The 13,683-nt window shown below is 37.3% G+C and overlaps 1 long non-coding RNA gene across 1 annotated transcript; it reads right to left on the bottom strand.

The window, feature by feature from the left end:
* Positions 1-860: 860 nt before the first annotated feature.
* LOC105515247 lies at positions 861-12,907 on the bottom strand. Its single transcript, XR_001002286.1, has 3 exons — positions 12,690-12,907; positions 11,983-12,298; positions 861-980 (listed from the first exon to the last, which is right to left on the bottom strand). It is a non-coding gene; the product is annotated as an uncharacterized LOC105515247 (long non-coding RNA).
* Positions 12,908-13,683: the final 776 nt, after the last annotated feature.

Raw genomic sequence — 13,683 nt, forward strand, 5'->3', positions numbered from 1 at the left:
TATTAGGGGGACTTCATGCTCCTGGGGGTGTTCCTCTTATAGAGAAATTATGAGGGCAACCATCAGTGAAGGATAACCAGTGTACTTTGGTGCTAGACAATGTGGATTTAAGCACCAGCCCTTCACATCAGGAATTTAGTAATCCCAGCTGTCTAACACTTGGGAACTTGAGAGATAATGGGAGTTATCACCTACAGAGAGAAGGGAGTGCAGCAGCTCCTACTGAGAAAAGAAAGGGGGGATCGTCCTTTCACCTTTCCCCCCACCTGTCCTGCCCTCCTCCAACTCTAGTCCTAGCCGGTTCATTGTTCAGGCAATTATAAAGGAGCTCTTAGGATCACTTTTGGTAATTTTGCTCACCACATGACACATGCTATCTACTCCATACCCAAGCCTCTGATTCTACTAATTTTACTAGGTGTAGGTACCTGATCCAAATTGGGCTAACCAATGTCTTTCCATGAAAGTTGATTTCAGAAAACAAAACAAAACTATTTTACCTGTCTCTTGAAACTCACGGAATATAAACCCAGCAACCTTGTGTGAAGAGGGAGAGAAGAAGTAAGCCCACTTTTAGAGCAGTGGAAAGAAGATGTAGGGTGGGAAAAAGACTGGGAAGTATTTGAGTTTCTGCTTCCTGTAGTTTCTGAGGCCCAGAAACTTTTATTTCAATCCTGAGGATTCAAGAAAAAGCCACTGTCCTCTTTTGGCCTAACTTGTTGTGTGATGGATTCCTGTCCTTTGTAAGAACGAATACTGACAAAGACACTCTGCTTCATTTAGAAGCTGTCATTTCCAAGCAAAAAGGTAAATTGAGTCACAAGAGATTTCACTTAAAATAAGTCTAGTAAAGGCCTTCAGAGTTTGTGTTCTATTTTAATTTAAACTTTTCTTTGTAGAGGCTTCATTGTGTGTTGGGGGGCGGGGGAGCTGGTCACTTAGAATCACTTGGATCTTGAGTTCCATCACAGTTCTGTTATCTGCAGGGCTTGGAAGTAAAAAATGTCATGTAAATTTTCTATGGCTCAATTTTCTCATCTTTATTGAAGGACTATATCATTTATCATACAGTGTTGTTTAAGAATTGACATGAAAAATAAAAGTACGTAGCACAGTCTATCTGATTTTAATGTGTTTAAATTTTAAAACACATTTTCTAATTTTGAAAGACATCCCCCAAACAAGATGTATTTACAATAAGATATATATAACAAGCATAAAAACAAACAAAAAATTAAGATTTTGCAAAAGAAGGAAAAGAAATTGTCAGGACCAGTATAATTGCTGAGTCTATTAGTCAGGGTTCTCCAGAGAAACAGAACCGATAGTAGATATTTGTATTTATATATATCTGCTATATATATATATTTATCTATCTGCTATATAGATATATTTGTACATATATGTGCTCTCTCTCTTTATACATGTATAAACATATATATGTATATTTCTTAATATACATATCTGCAGGGTAGGTGGGAGGCTGGGGACCCAGACTCACAGTTCAGATTCAAATGCAGCCTGCTAGCAGAATTCTCTTTTCCTTGAAAAAGATCAGTCTTGTTCTATTAAGAGCTTTAGCTGATTGGATGAAGCCCACCCACGTTGTGGAGAATAATTTGTTTCATTTGTTTTATTTATTCAAAGTTTACTGCTTTAAATGTTCATTGCCACGAAACAAAATCTTCACAGAAACATCTAGAATAATGTTTGATCCAATATCTGGCTACCATGGCCTAATCAAGTTGACACATATAATTAGCCATCTCATTAAGACTGATTTTATTATCTATTTATTTATGTAGAGACAGGGTCTTGCTCTGTCGCCTGGGCAGAATGTGCAGTGGCACAATCATAGCTCATTGCAATCTTGACCCCCTGGGCTCATGATACTCCCACCTGAGTCTTCTGAATAGCCCGGACTACAGGTGCATACCACCAGGCCCAGCTAATTTTTAAAATTTTTTATAGAGACAGGGTCTCACTACATTGCTAGGGCTGGTCTCAAACTCCTGGGCTCAAACGATCCTCCTGCCTCGGCCTGCCAAATTGCTGGAATTATGGGCGGGAGCCACAACACATGACCCTAAGACTGATTTTAAATTTAATTTTGAGCTTCCTAGTAAGCTGAGGAAAAAAAGAAAGATACATCTTTTATGCAGTCTTTTATTAAGTAAGACGATTTACTTAGTAGAGACCATTTTTCCATACATTAAATTCCAAAATATGGTATGGTTTCTCATACACAATTTTGTATTTTGGACCTTGACTGATATCATAGGCAAAGCTTTTAAGAATTATTGTTTTATAATTAATGGAGAAGCAATTTTGGTATGGCTGTTTCTGGGAAAGGTTCTCTGTAAAATCAGTGAAGGTTATTCTTCCTAGGATCCTTAATTGGTGATTTGCTTTTGGGTACATTTCTAACTCCCACACCCCTCTCATGAGTTGGAGCAAATTTATAAATATGTAGCTGCTTTACTTCTTCAGGGCTTGACTAAATCAACTTTTTAGATATCTTTGAATTTGGAAAAATGCCATCTCCTGCATCCAATCTGTCACCAAATTCTGTCATTTCTGACTCCAATATTCTTTAAAAACTGTACATTCCACTCCCTCCTGTTGCCAGTGTCTTAGTTTAATCTGTTATTGTTTCTCACATGAACCTAGGCAATAGTTTCCAAACTTATCTCTGCTCCTTTGGTCACTTCAAATGCTGTCTTTACACAGGCACCAGACGGCCCCTTTTTGGGACACAGTTATCATGCTACTTTTCTGTTTAACAATTATCTTTGTTGTCCCAATAAATAAAAAACAGAGTTTCAGTATCACATGTACCTTAACCTTTGACCATATCAAATTATTTAGAATACTTAGAAAATGCCATAACTTAGAGAGTTCTGCCTCTGCAGACTCCTGTTTCCTCTGCTTGGAGTACTCTATCCTCCCAACTAGCCTAGACAAATCCCAGTCATTCTTTAAGACTCAACCTAAAGGCCATCCCCTTTGTCACACCTTCCCTGACACATATAAGCAAGAAGTCACTCCTTCCTCCTTCTCCCAGATCAATTTTAACATTTGAGTTACATCTCCTTGGGTGTCAGGGTCTGAAATTAAGACATAAAGTGGAAATCACAAATAGTTCTATCACCCTTGAAAATACCTTAAATAGCCCAGCGAATAGAATACATTAAGTCTACATTCATGTCACACTGAGACTGACATACCATTGCTCTGTGAATCCTATATAGAGCATGCTTCCTTCAGATATTTATTATGTATAATAAAGACACATAGTGTCTTTAAAACTAGACACATATTCAGTGCTCCACACTGAGAGGTACATGCATGTGGAGCTAAGGCTGAGAGCCATTGACCGCCATCTTCTGCCACATGCATGCGGTAGGGTATATGCTCACTGAAAGGAACAGTGTGGGGAATTAGCTGCACATTTAAACTGTTTCTTTCTGTTTTTTTTCTCTCTCCCTCTCTCTTGTGCCGTACTCAGGAGTTTAGTACAAACAGATTAAATGATTATACTCTATGGTGCATAACTTAATTCTAGTCTATTAACCTAGGTAGGGCACTCACATTGTGATACAAATTTTCATTTGATGCTCAGGAATCCCCAGGCCATCAGAGTAGAAAGCTCCATGAATACAGACCTATATTTTTTATATCTATTTCCTTTCCTCATACATTATTAGGACTTTAGTGGTCATTTCGTGAACCAGTTAATAGAAGGCAAAGGACAAGGCATTGAAATTTCCTTCCACTTTCACTAGGAACTTTCACTATGATGAGAGGGAAGTTTAACATGTCTGGTCATTTGTGACAAGGTTCTGCATAGGAAGAAAAATAGTCTATTTGATAGGCTTGTGAAAGATAATACAGGATAGATAAAATACCGCATAAATGCTAAATAATAAAGTGACAAGCACAATATGTCAGGGGACGCATAGTAATGCAACTATGTCTGTAAAACATTTACTGTATTTTGTCTCTGAAATGTACAACAACAACAACCCACCAAATGGCGGCATCTGTGCTTATTTCCTCCCTGGTCCTCGATATTTGGAATCCTTTCAATGTTCAATGCCCAAAAATGCAATAAATATTTTTACTTTGGTACATCTATATTTTAACACTGGAGTTGGTACCAGCCAGGATTGTGGGGTTACTCACATCATGTGACTCTCCTCCCACCATTCAATGTGTTTACAAGTGAAAACTGATAAAATGAGCATCGAAGGCAGCCTGGGAGGGAGAATAAATGGGAGAAGGCATTGCAGAATGCATACTGAGGGCTAAGTGTGCAAGGCCCAAGAAGGGGGTGGGTACTGTTTATAGGCAATCTTATTAGAAGTGGTGGGAGGAGCAGGAAGTGAGAGTAGGTATGTACCAGCTCTGATCTCTTTGAGCACCAGGTGGCACTACTGCTTTCTCTCTTGGCTGCTGTCTACCTGTGTCAGGGGAATTCCAGAAACCTAGATTTTGTAGGAAAGACTAGAAGATTAAGAACCTATATGGGTCAAGAGAGAAATGGGTAGACAATACAGAGATCAGAATGTTTCTTATTGATCAAATCCTAGGAATGACTGTACTCACGGCACTCTGCCAATTTTTAGCATTTCGCAAGCCATCAAGGGACATGACTCGATATTGTTAAATTTATGAACAAGAGACATTGTTTAGATTAGGGTATTACTAGCTTGTAAATTTATTAGTAAGCTGCCAAGTTCCTAAAGGCAGAGAAATGTGTAGAAAACCAACCAACCAAACTAAACCAAAACAAAATCAATCACTACAAGTTACTTAACACATATGTGATAGTCAATTGGAGGGTATGTATCTGCTTGTTGTATCAAGAAGATTGCTTCTCTTTGGCAGTAGGTGGTTTTTTGAGGGGTCAGTTTCTGTGAATGGGATAACTGGTCTAACTTCCCTTTTCTTACTTTTTATAAGTAAATATGGGAGCCATTTGTAGTCAGTATAACATTTTGCAAGATTGTAAACACATTTTAGCCACATCCCCGGGCTTTATCTTTCATCTTACTTCTACATCTCACATAATATTTTACATTATATTTCACTTTCGCTTTTAATTTGTTAAATTGTATATGTTTATATGTTCTGGAAAGAGCATATCCTAAGTTTATACGCTTATAACCTAAGTTTGTATGCTCCAGAAAGCTCCTCTAAATACTTTCTGAAATAAGGAAAGGAAGACATATAATTAATTACGTAATTATAACAAATTTCCATTGGGTGTACATTGCTAAACACCAAGAATCAATAGAATTGCTCCTTCCCTCAAGAAATTGACAACCAAATAATGGACTTACTATAAAATGTGCACTAAATAAAAATTCTTTTCTTAAAAAATATAAGTTTTTGGAGTAGAGATATCTAAGAGTAAACATAAGGGAAAAAGGGATACTTGATTCCATGCTTAACTTTGTATTTCTACCGTTGGCTTTGCATGGCCTCAGGCAAGATGTATAACTGTCTCCAGCATCAATTTTTCAATAGTAAAAGGCAGATTCACCTTGGGACAAACACTTGGATAGGCTACAGTGATGAAAGGCATGGTGTGCTGTAATATTTGACTATTGTTATGTAACATTTGATTATAATCTCACTCTCAGCAAAATTAGTAGGAGAAAAGATCAATTTAAGTCACACACTAAAAGGAAAAAAAAATGTGTTTTGACTGAAATTCAGCACATTTTCTATAGGGAGGTGCCACACTATAGAGGCTATGGGTGTAGTAGATGCTGATTTATTTTTAAACTTCTATTTACAACAGTTTGAGACAAATATTCAAAATTGTGTTCTTCATGTAAGAAAGTAAATGTTTTTGGAAAAAAATACAACATAAGCTTTTTTTGAGGATTTTAGGCTGGAAGAGAAGGAAGCTAAAGAGAGTAAAATTGGGAATATTCTCCACAGGCTACTTTTCAGTAAATTTTAGAGCAACCAATAACAAAACAATTTGCTATTGCATTAAAATTAATATTTCCTTTTTTGTTTATTAATTTTTTATTCTTTTAAAGCAGACATATAACTGATATGCCAGGGTGCATTACTTTGTAGAAATGGTAGTGAGATTATTTGGGGATGAATGAAGAAGAAAAGAGGTAGAAACTACAGAAGAAGGACTGGAGCTTGATTCTTACCTTTAGTTAGGCTCTTTGACTTCATGGAAAACCATGGGTCAGACACAGTGGAACCTAATAGGCTTTGGTATCAGATAGAGCTGAGTGGAACCCAGCTTAGTCTGTGACACTGGGCAAGTTCCTTCACCTGATTTCTGGATTCTTTGCAAAAAGTGAGCATAATAATATCAGCCTCATTGAAAGAACAGGAAACATCCATGACATTTCTAGTTCAGAGCCAGACAAGGCTTATTGCAGATGCTCACTAGATGGCAACTAATAAGGTAGGACAATTCATTAAAAAATCATCTCCTTTTATTTCTATTTAGGAGAGAACAGGAAATGGTAGCTTTGTATCATGACTTTACTTCATAGTGGATGGCAGACTTTAGGTAAAGTATGGTAGTGGCCCGTAAACTGCTGTGCGAGGCCTGACTCCTACTAGTCTTTCTCCAGTTTTGAAAAGTCACTCCTTCTAAGCTTTCATTTGCCTTTGAAATCCGTGTTGATCAATAGCTAGCTTCCATGAGGTCTAGCCTTATCTGCCTTCCTTATTCATATTCAGAGGGCAGGGGCCATGTTTTATAACATTTCATAGTAGGCAGCACACAATCATGTATTTCACTTTTTCCTAATGACATAATTTATTTTAATGCAAGCTTGTCAGCCAGGGCGTTGAAAAATCAGCCTGATACCTTAGTTCCTTTTGACTTTTATTCATTGACCTGCTTGCCCTAAGTGACTAGTGAGAAAGTCAGCACATTTTGAACACATTACTCTGTGTAAAGCATCCTGTTCAGCATATTACACACGAAGGGGGAACACCTCAGGTGTTCATCAGGTGGGTAATACATAAAACTTTCTTAAGTTTTCAGGAATTAAAATTTCTCTCTACTTTGAATCCCCTATAGCTCACTGAGTTATACCCATGAAGAAATAAAAATAAATTTCTAAGCCCCCAACTAACTGAATGGACCATTTCTTGGCCAAGGGGACACCAAAGAAAACTTGGAATCTGAGCCCCTGGCCATGACAGGATGTGAGGATGGATATGTCCCATTATATCCCTTCCCTTGCTAACCACTCTTAGGCTTTCTTCCCTAAGGGTTAAACAGAAAGAAGCCCTTTGGAGAAATTTTACTGCTGATTTAACCCAACGGCCTGACTACTGCCACTCCCTTTTGCAGTTTCTGCACAACAAATCAGCATTCCTTCCCGACAAGAAACCACTGACCACGAAGTGGTTCTGGCCAGTCTTCGAAGAATGAGCAGTGAGGGTTTTTGTGTCTTCTGTTACAGAGGGCTGAAAACTTCACTCTCAGATCATGCTAATGCCGCCATTTTTGAACACGGGGTCCCATCGAGAGGCATGAATTCAATTACACCTGCGCATGTTTCTTCTTTCATAAATATTCATGACTCCTCCTATAGCTTATTGAATATGTATATTCGGCCACCTCATTCCGCATACATCTCTGTCTTAGTCTTCCTACCCTTGAAATGTCTGTTTCTGGAGTCTGGAAGGAGGCTATGTTTCCCAGCCTGTCAGAATGGCCACCCTGCAGGCTGCAATCCTTTATGAGAAATAAAGCTCCACTTGACAAATGTATGAACCTTTTCATTCATCAGTTGACACCACTTAATCAAATTGAGTCTCTCTTTTTTTTTTTTAATTTCATGCTTTGCATTTTCATTCAGGAGTCTTAGAAAGTGCTAGGATTTGGACCTAATTTCTGGTAACTTCATCTGTCAGTGCTGATGTCCACTGAAATACTATTATACAGGTCTGATTCTGAGAGTTTGGTCCAGGCAGCTCACCACCTAGACTGCCTTCATTACTCCCTGCAAAACCTCTCAGTCTGAGTCCAAGTTCCTGACACTTCCAGGCTCTCAGGACATATTCAGCTGTTCCTTTACAACTCCAGAGACAGAGCTCTGCTTCCATGTGCTTCTCAGCTTCCTAGGCTCTTTCCTTTACTGCTATTCAATCCTCCCAAACCTGGAAGCAAAAGGTTAATTAAATCCTTTTGCAAGGAAACTGAGGCTCAGAGAAGTTCAGGAACATGTCCACTGTCATATATTTCACAAGTGGAGGAGTACACTTTCAGAGCAAAGTCCAACTAAATTCATGATTCTAGTTTCCCCCATCATGCTGGACTGCCTCAATGATTTCAGTTAAAGTCTCAGGTCTTTTTAATTCTCATGCTAAAACCTATCGTTTAGTACTAACTTTTAATACTTTCACTCTTATTTTTAGTTAAATGTCACCTTGGAAAGTAAAAACTGGAGCTCTAAAGGCATGTTTCTCAAAATATGGTGGTCTACATCAGAATTACCTGGACTAATTGTTAAAATATTTATTCTTAGGCCCAATTATAGCCCTATAGAATCATTATTACTATTGGGCAATGAAGTAAGTATTATTAATAAACTCACCTAATAATTACTATTCATGTCAAATTTAGTAGATTATTTCTTTAATATATATAGACAAGTTTATTTTGATCTTAGTAAGGAGAGAGAAATAATTGAAATACAAGGTGCTAAGGCTTTGAATTGGTTCATCGTGCTATCTAACTACTGAAAATTTTGGATATGGAGGAATGACCTTAATATTGGGAAAAAAGAAGAAAGCAGAAGAACAACAGATGAATTCCTGAGACCTGAGACAAATTTCCTCTCCTTCCTGATTTTGCCTGCAGGCAGTTCCATGTGAGAGTGGATGAACTGGTGAGAAAATGTATTTGAAATTTAAACCTACAGTAACTTTTGGGTTAAGAACTATATTCCCAAATGAAATAACTTCGTTATTATTTTTAACTCCCTCTGCCCAAATACCCTAAGGACTTAAGCTGCTTGGTATAGCAGTCTAGGTGCTCACTTTCAGAACCAAGATAGCTTTTCTATTTTATTCTTCACATCACAGTAAAACTGTTAGATGGGCTGAATGCCTGGGTTCAAAATTTCAGAAATTTGCACCTAAATTGCACCTGTAAAATATGTCCTCACACATGTAAATGAGTCATTTTACTTGCAAATTATTGTTTTGCATATAAAATTACTTGCTTGCATCTGGCTATACATTTTGTGGAACAATTAAATGTTTACATTAGAAAATTAGATCACTAATTTTATGTTTATTTTTGTAAGACTTAGAACTCAAACTACCAGAATGTTTTTAGACAGAAAGATAAGTATTGCATATGGTCTAAATTGTGAGGGAGGAGTACATTCTTTCATCCATTCATTTGTTAATTTGACAAATATATTCTGAATGCCTACTGTGGGTCAGCTGCTGCACTGGATGCTAAAGTTACAATGATAAACAAATAGTCCTGCCTCAGGACATGGAGATTAACACTATGTTTAGTTGCATTTAGAGACCAGAAATTTGTTAGTCTTGCTTGATAACTTCAAAATATGGAGTTTTCGCTTAACTCTCAGGTTATTTCTAATATGTGCCATATCAAATTGAAAATAGACAATTGTCATTTCTCACTACTTTCACTGATGGAATGAATAATAAAATGGGGGGATCATTTTTTATTTGATTTTGCTTTCCTCCTAATTCACAAATTAGTATGGTAAGTTTGTATGTCTTTTGTGCAGTCGTTGGGCTCTAAATCAGATAGTCTGTGGATGATTAATAGAAGCATAATTTGTGAAAATCAAAGGCTGATGATGGTCTTTGAATGAATGCCCTTCCTATGGGAAGATGTTCAGGGCTTTTGCAACACTTGACCCTTGTATACTTTTCTCTGGGTAAAAACTATATTTTAGAGTGCTTAGTTTGTTGGAATAATGACTTCAAGATTAGAGAGGCATTGCATTACACACCTATACCTTTCTTCATAAACAAAAATACGTCAATACACCTGCACACATATGTATCTTGTGTCTGTAAAGTCTGTGTAAAACACTGGTCTTTTAAATCTATCAATTTATCATTCAGGACCTAATTATAATAATACATTTATAGATATTTGGGGTTGAAAGAAACTTGAAAGTATTTTTTATTTAGTTCCCTTACTTTACAAATGAGTAAACTGAGGCCTGGGGAGGTTAAAAGAATTTTAAGGATTACACAGATGCTAAGGCAGAGTAAAGACTAAAATCTGGTATATAGGCATTCATTATTTTTTGAAAAATATCTTTTGTGAAGAAATGTAATGGAAACCAACTAACGTTACCCTTGCAGATCCTACGGTGATGTTGAATGTGGCTCTTCTTTAAATAAATGTGGGAGGAAGAGAAAAATTACACAAAATCAGAGAAGAGTCAGAAAAGCAGAAGTTTGTCTTCTCTGTTAGATACTGGTTTTTCTAGTAACCACAAAGCTTGACTTACATTAAGGGCAAATAAAGATGAGAGATGCAGTGATGGTAAAGGGAAGGAGTAGGGAGAGAGATATCTGGAAATTTTATGTACTTACACAATGTTTTGTTTTGTTGCAGTCAGGGTCTCAACAGAAAACAGATGTCAAGCATAAATTAAGAATATTCCAAGAAAATGTATTTACATAAGAACCAACTACAGAAGTGTGGACTTGATAGAAACCACAAGAAATAGCACAATAACACTGGATTAATAACCATGGAGCTGGTACCACCTTTAGGCCCAGGGGAATGAGGAGAGAGAGAGTGATTACTAGGACCCAGAAGGGAAAATTTTCTTGAGAAGGCTGTCTTGAGAGGAGTAGTGACCTTCACTGGAGAGACACAGCCAGGTTAAGACAGGGGATCCCAGCAGAAAAAAATATCCTGTAATGTTGTTTTCTGCTCATCTCTGATTTCTTGCTGATAATTGTTAATTCTGGATTAATAATAATATTAATAGAATTAATAATTGCTTGATAACTTCAAAATATGCAGTTTTTGCTTAACTCTCAGGTTATTTCTAATATGTGCCATATCAAGTTGATTATTATTTTATTAATTCTAACTGGAATTGTTAGAATTCCCCATTGTTAATTCTAACCCCATTGTTAATTCTAACTGGAAGCCAGAAAGCAAGGAAGAGCCCGATAATGTCATCTGCCAATGGGGAAGAAGGCAGGTGGAAAGGTGTAGGTAAGGATTTGGAGTTGCAAACAAATGGCACAAGGTACATTCTTCCAAAAAGAAGCCAAGCACTCTTACAAGAATATATAGAATGTCAGAAAATGACATAAATTAAAATACTATGAAAGAAAAAAAGAAAATAAATAAAAAGAACTGATGTCACTGAAACTAAAAGACTAATTTATACAATTGCTCACACTAGATGGAAAATTATTTATCTCTAATGTAATCGTTCAGAGATAGGTGGGTAGGCTAAGGCAGCTCTGCTCCATGAGGGCATTGTTCTTTCTTTTTGCTTTGATCAGCACCACACCATATTTAAATTTTAGTCTGTAGGAAAATCAAATTACTGTGTGGGGAGCAAGCAGCTTTCCCTTAAGGAAGTGGCTGAGACATGATACGCCTCTCTTCTGTTCCTCCTCGGAGTGCCTGGGTGTTGGACCCTACTGTGACCTCCAGCTATTTGATTCACTTTTCCTGTCTGTAAGTTCTGGCAGTTGGACACCTAGGGGAGATTCAGGCTTTTGCCCTCAGAAAGCTCTCTACTTGGCCTTTACTAATCAGCCAGGCTTCATACCTAAATTGTTTGGCTGTTTCATCCTATCTGAACTTACGTGAATGCCAGAGCGCATGGTGTTGGGGTTCTGAGTGCCTGCCAATGGGTCAAACACAATCTAGGTGTGCAGGTAATTCTCCATGGGGTGACTTGGACCAAAATAGAAGAATGGAGGAAACCCAGTTTCTTTCTTCTTTATCATATGTACCCTTTCATAGTCCTTATCAAATTCTTTGAAGCACAGTGTTTCTTGGTAGTCTATCTGGAGAAGTTCTATGCATGAAATACATGCAACTGCCAAACAATCAGCTTTGTGTTGTTGAAACATCATTTTACATCTTGCATAGCTCAGTTGCCTTTGTCCTCATTCTGGATCCTCTGAATTTATGCCTTGCCAAAAAGCATCTTCCTTTCATCCTTGATTCAGGCTTTGTGTTCTAGGGAAGCTGATATAGAACATATCTATTCACATTTAGTTGATCAGTCCTGGTCCATGATAAAACTTGAAGTAGACAAGTGTTTTGCTGAATAAGACAAATGAGAAAATCATGGAATTTTGGGAATAGTGAGACATTTTTGCCAAAGAAGAAGAAAATAAAGTCAGGAATGAGACCAAAAGAACCAAAACAAAATAATGTGTAACATAATTCTTTACACCAAGTAGATAAAAAACTCAATTTAACTTTTACAGAAGCCACCACAAAAAAGAAAATATTGTTTATTTTTGTGTTCATGATACAATGAGAAAAAAAAAAACCTAGAAACCCAAATCTTTAGGAAAAATCCAAATTCTTTGTATATATTTCAGTTAAATTTTCTTTCTGAATCCTGTATCACTTATGAATACTACCAGAAATAAATAACACAATGTAAGACCAACAGTGACTTCATAATGAAGATATTTGATTATCTCACTCAAGTGAAGTGTAGAGGTAAGCATCCAAAGGTTTACTTCCCTTCAGGATCACTAAGGATCCACGTGATTTTCATCTTTTGCTCTCCCATCTTCAGTACATTGTTTTTGATCCTTTAGTTTGTCTTCTCTTGGTGGTGAGATGTCTGCCGGTGTTCCAATTATCAAAGGTAGGAAGTGGGGAAGGAAGTACAGGGCAGGAGAGAATTTTTGCTCTAATGTCTTTCATGGGATGGGGGAAGGTCTTTCCCGGAATTCCCTTACTTCAACTTCTGTTTATGTCACACTGGCCAGAACTGGGTCATCATGACCATTCAAACCTGCAAGAGAGGCTGGGAGTTTAAGCACTGGCCTTTTTGAGTGTAAGAAACTCACAAGGAGAAGAGGGTTGAGAAAAGGCAGATGGAGACACAACTGCCTTTTCTAGTGGTTTTTTCTTTTCATAGTTCTCATAATGAGAATTACCAGTGATATACTGACTAATATCCTAGGTAACATGTTACAGTAGATATGTGACATATCCTATAGCTATACATAAGTGCTTTCCATACATGCTGATGACATTATACCACCATATGATGCAGTAGAAATAATTCCTCATAGTGGGAATAGGTAGGGTAGAAACGGCTGCACTCTAGGTGTGTAGGCAACTGACCTAACTTGCATATTTTAGAACATGGGACAGTTTGGTCTGTGTGTTCTAAAATCCTGTCCCTGAATCCGGATTTGTAAGGCTAATGTACATGTTACATAGCTCCAGATTACACTTCATGGTGATGCTTGAGTATGACTCTTTGATTTTGCCATTTCTATCTAGATCCAGAATTACTAGGAGATAAGTAAGAAATAAAGTTGCCTGATTTTGGGGAGATAACAAAGAAATCTAGTAAGAATGCATGCATGCTATCTCTGCTTGGATGTAATCATGCCAGGGGGCCAGGATTCTGTTCAGAAGATTGCTTCAAATTGGCTTCAGTGCCTGTACAAATCGGCAAT

This window comes from Colobus angolensis, unplaced genomic scaffold (assembly GCF_000951035.1).
Source record: "Colobus angolensis palliatus isolate OR3802 unplaced genomic scaffold, Cang.pa_1.0 Scaffold257, whole genome shotgun sequence".
In the NCBI taxonomy this organism is placed as follows: domain Eukaryota; kingdom Metazoa; phylum Chordata; class Mammalia; order Primates; family Cercopithecidae; genus Colobus; species Colobus angolensis.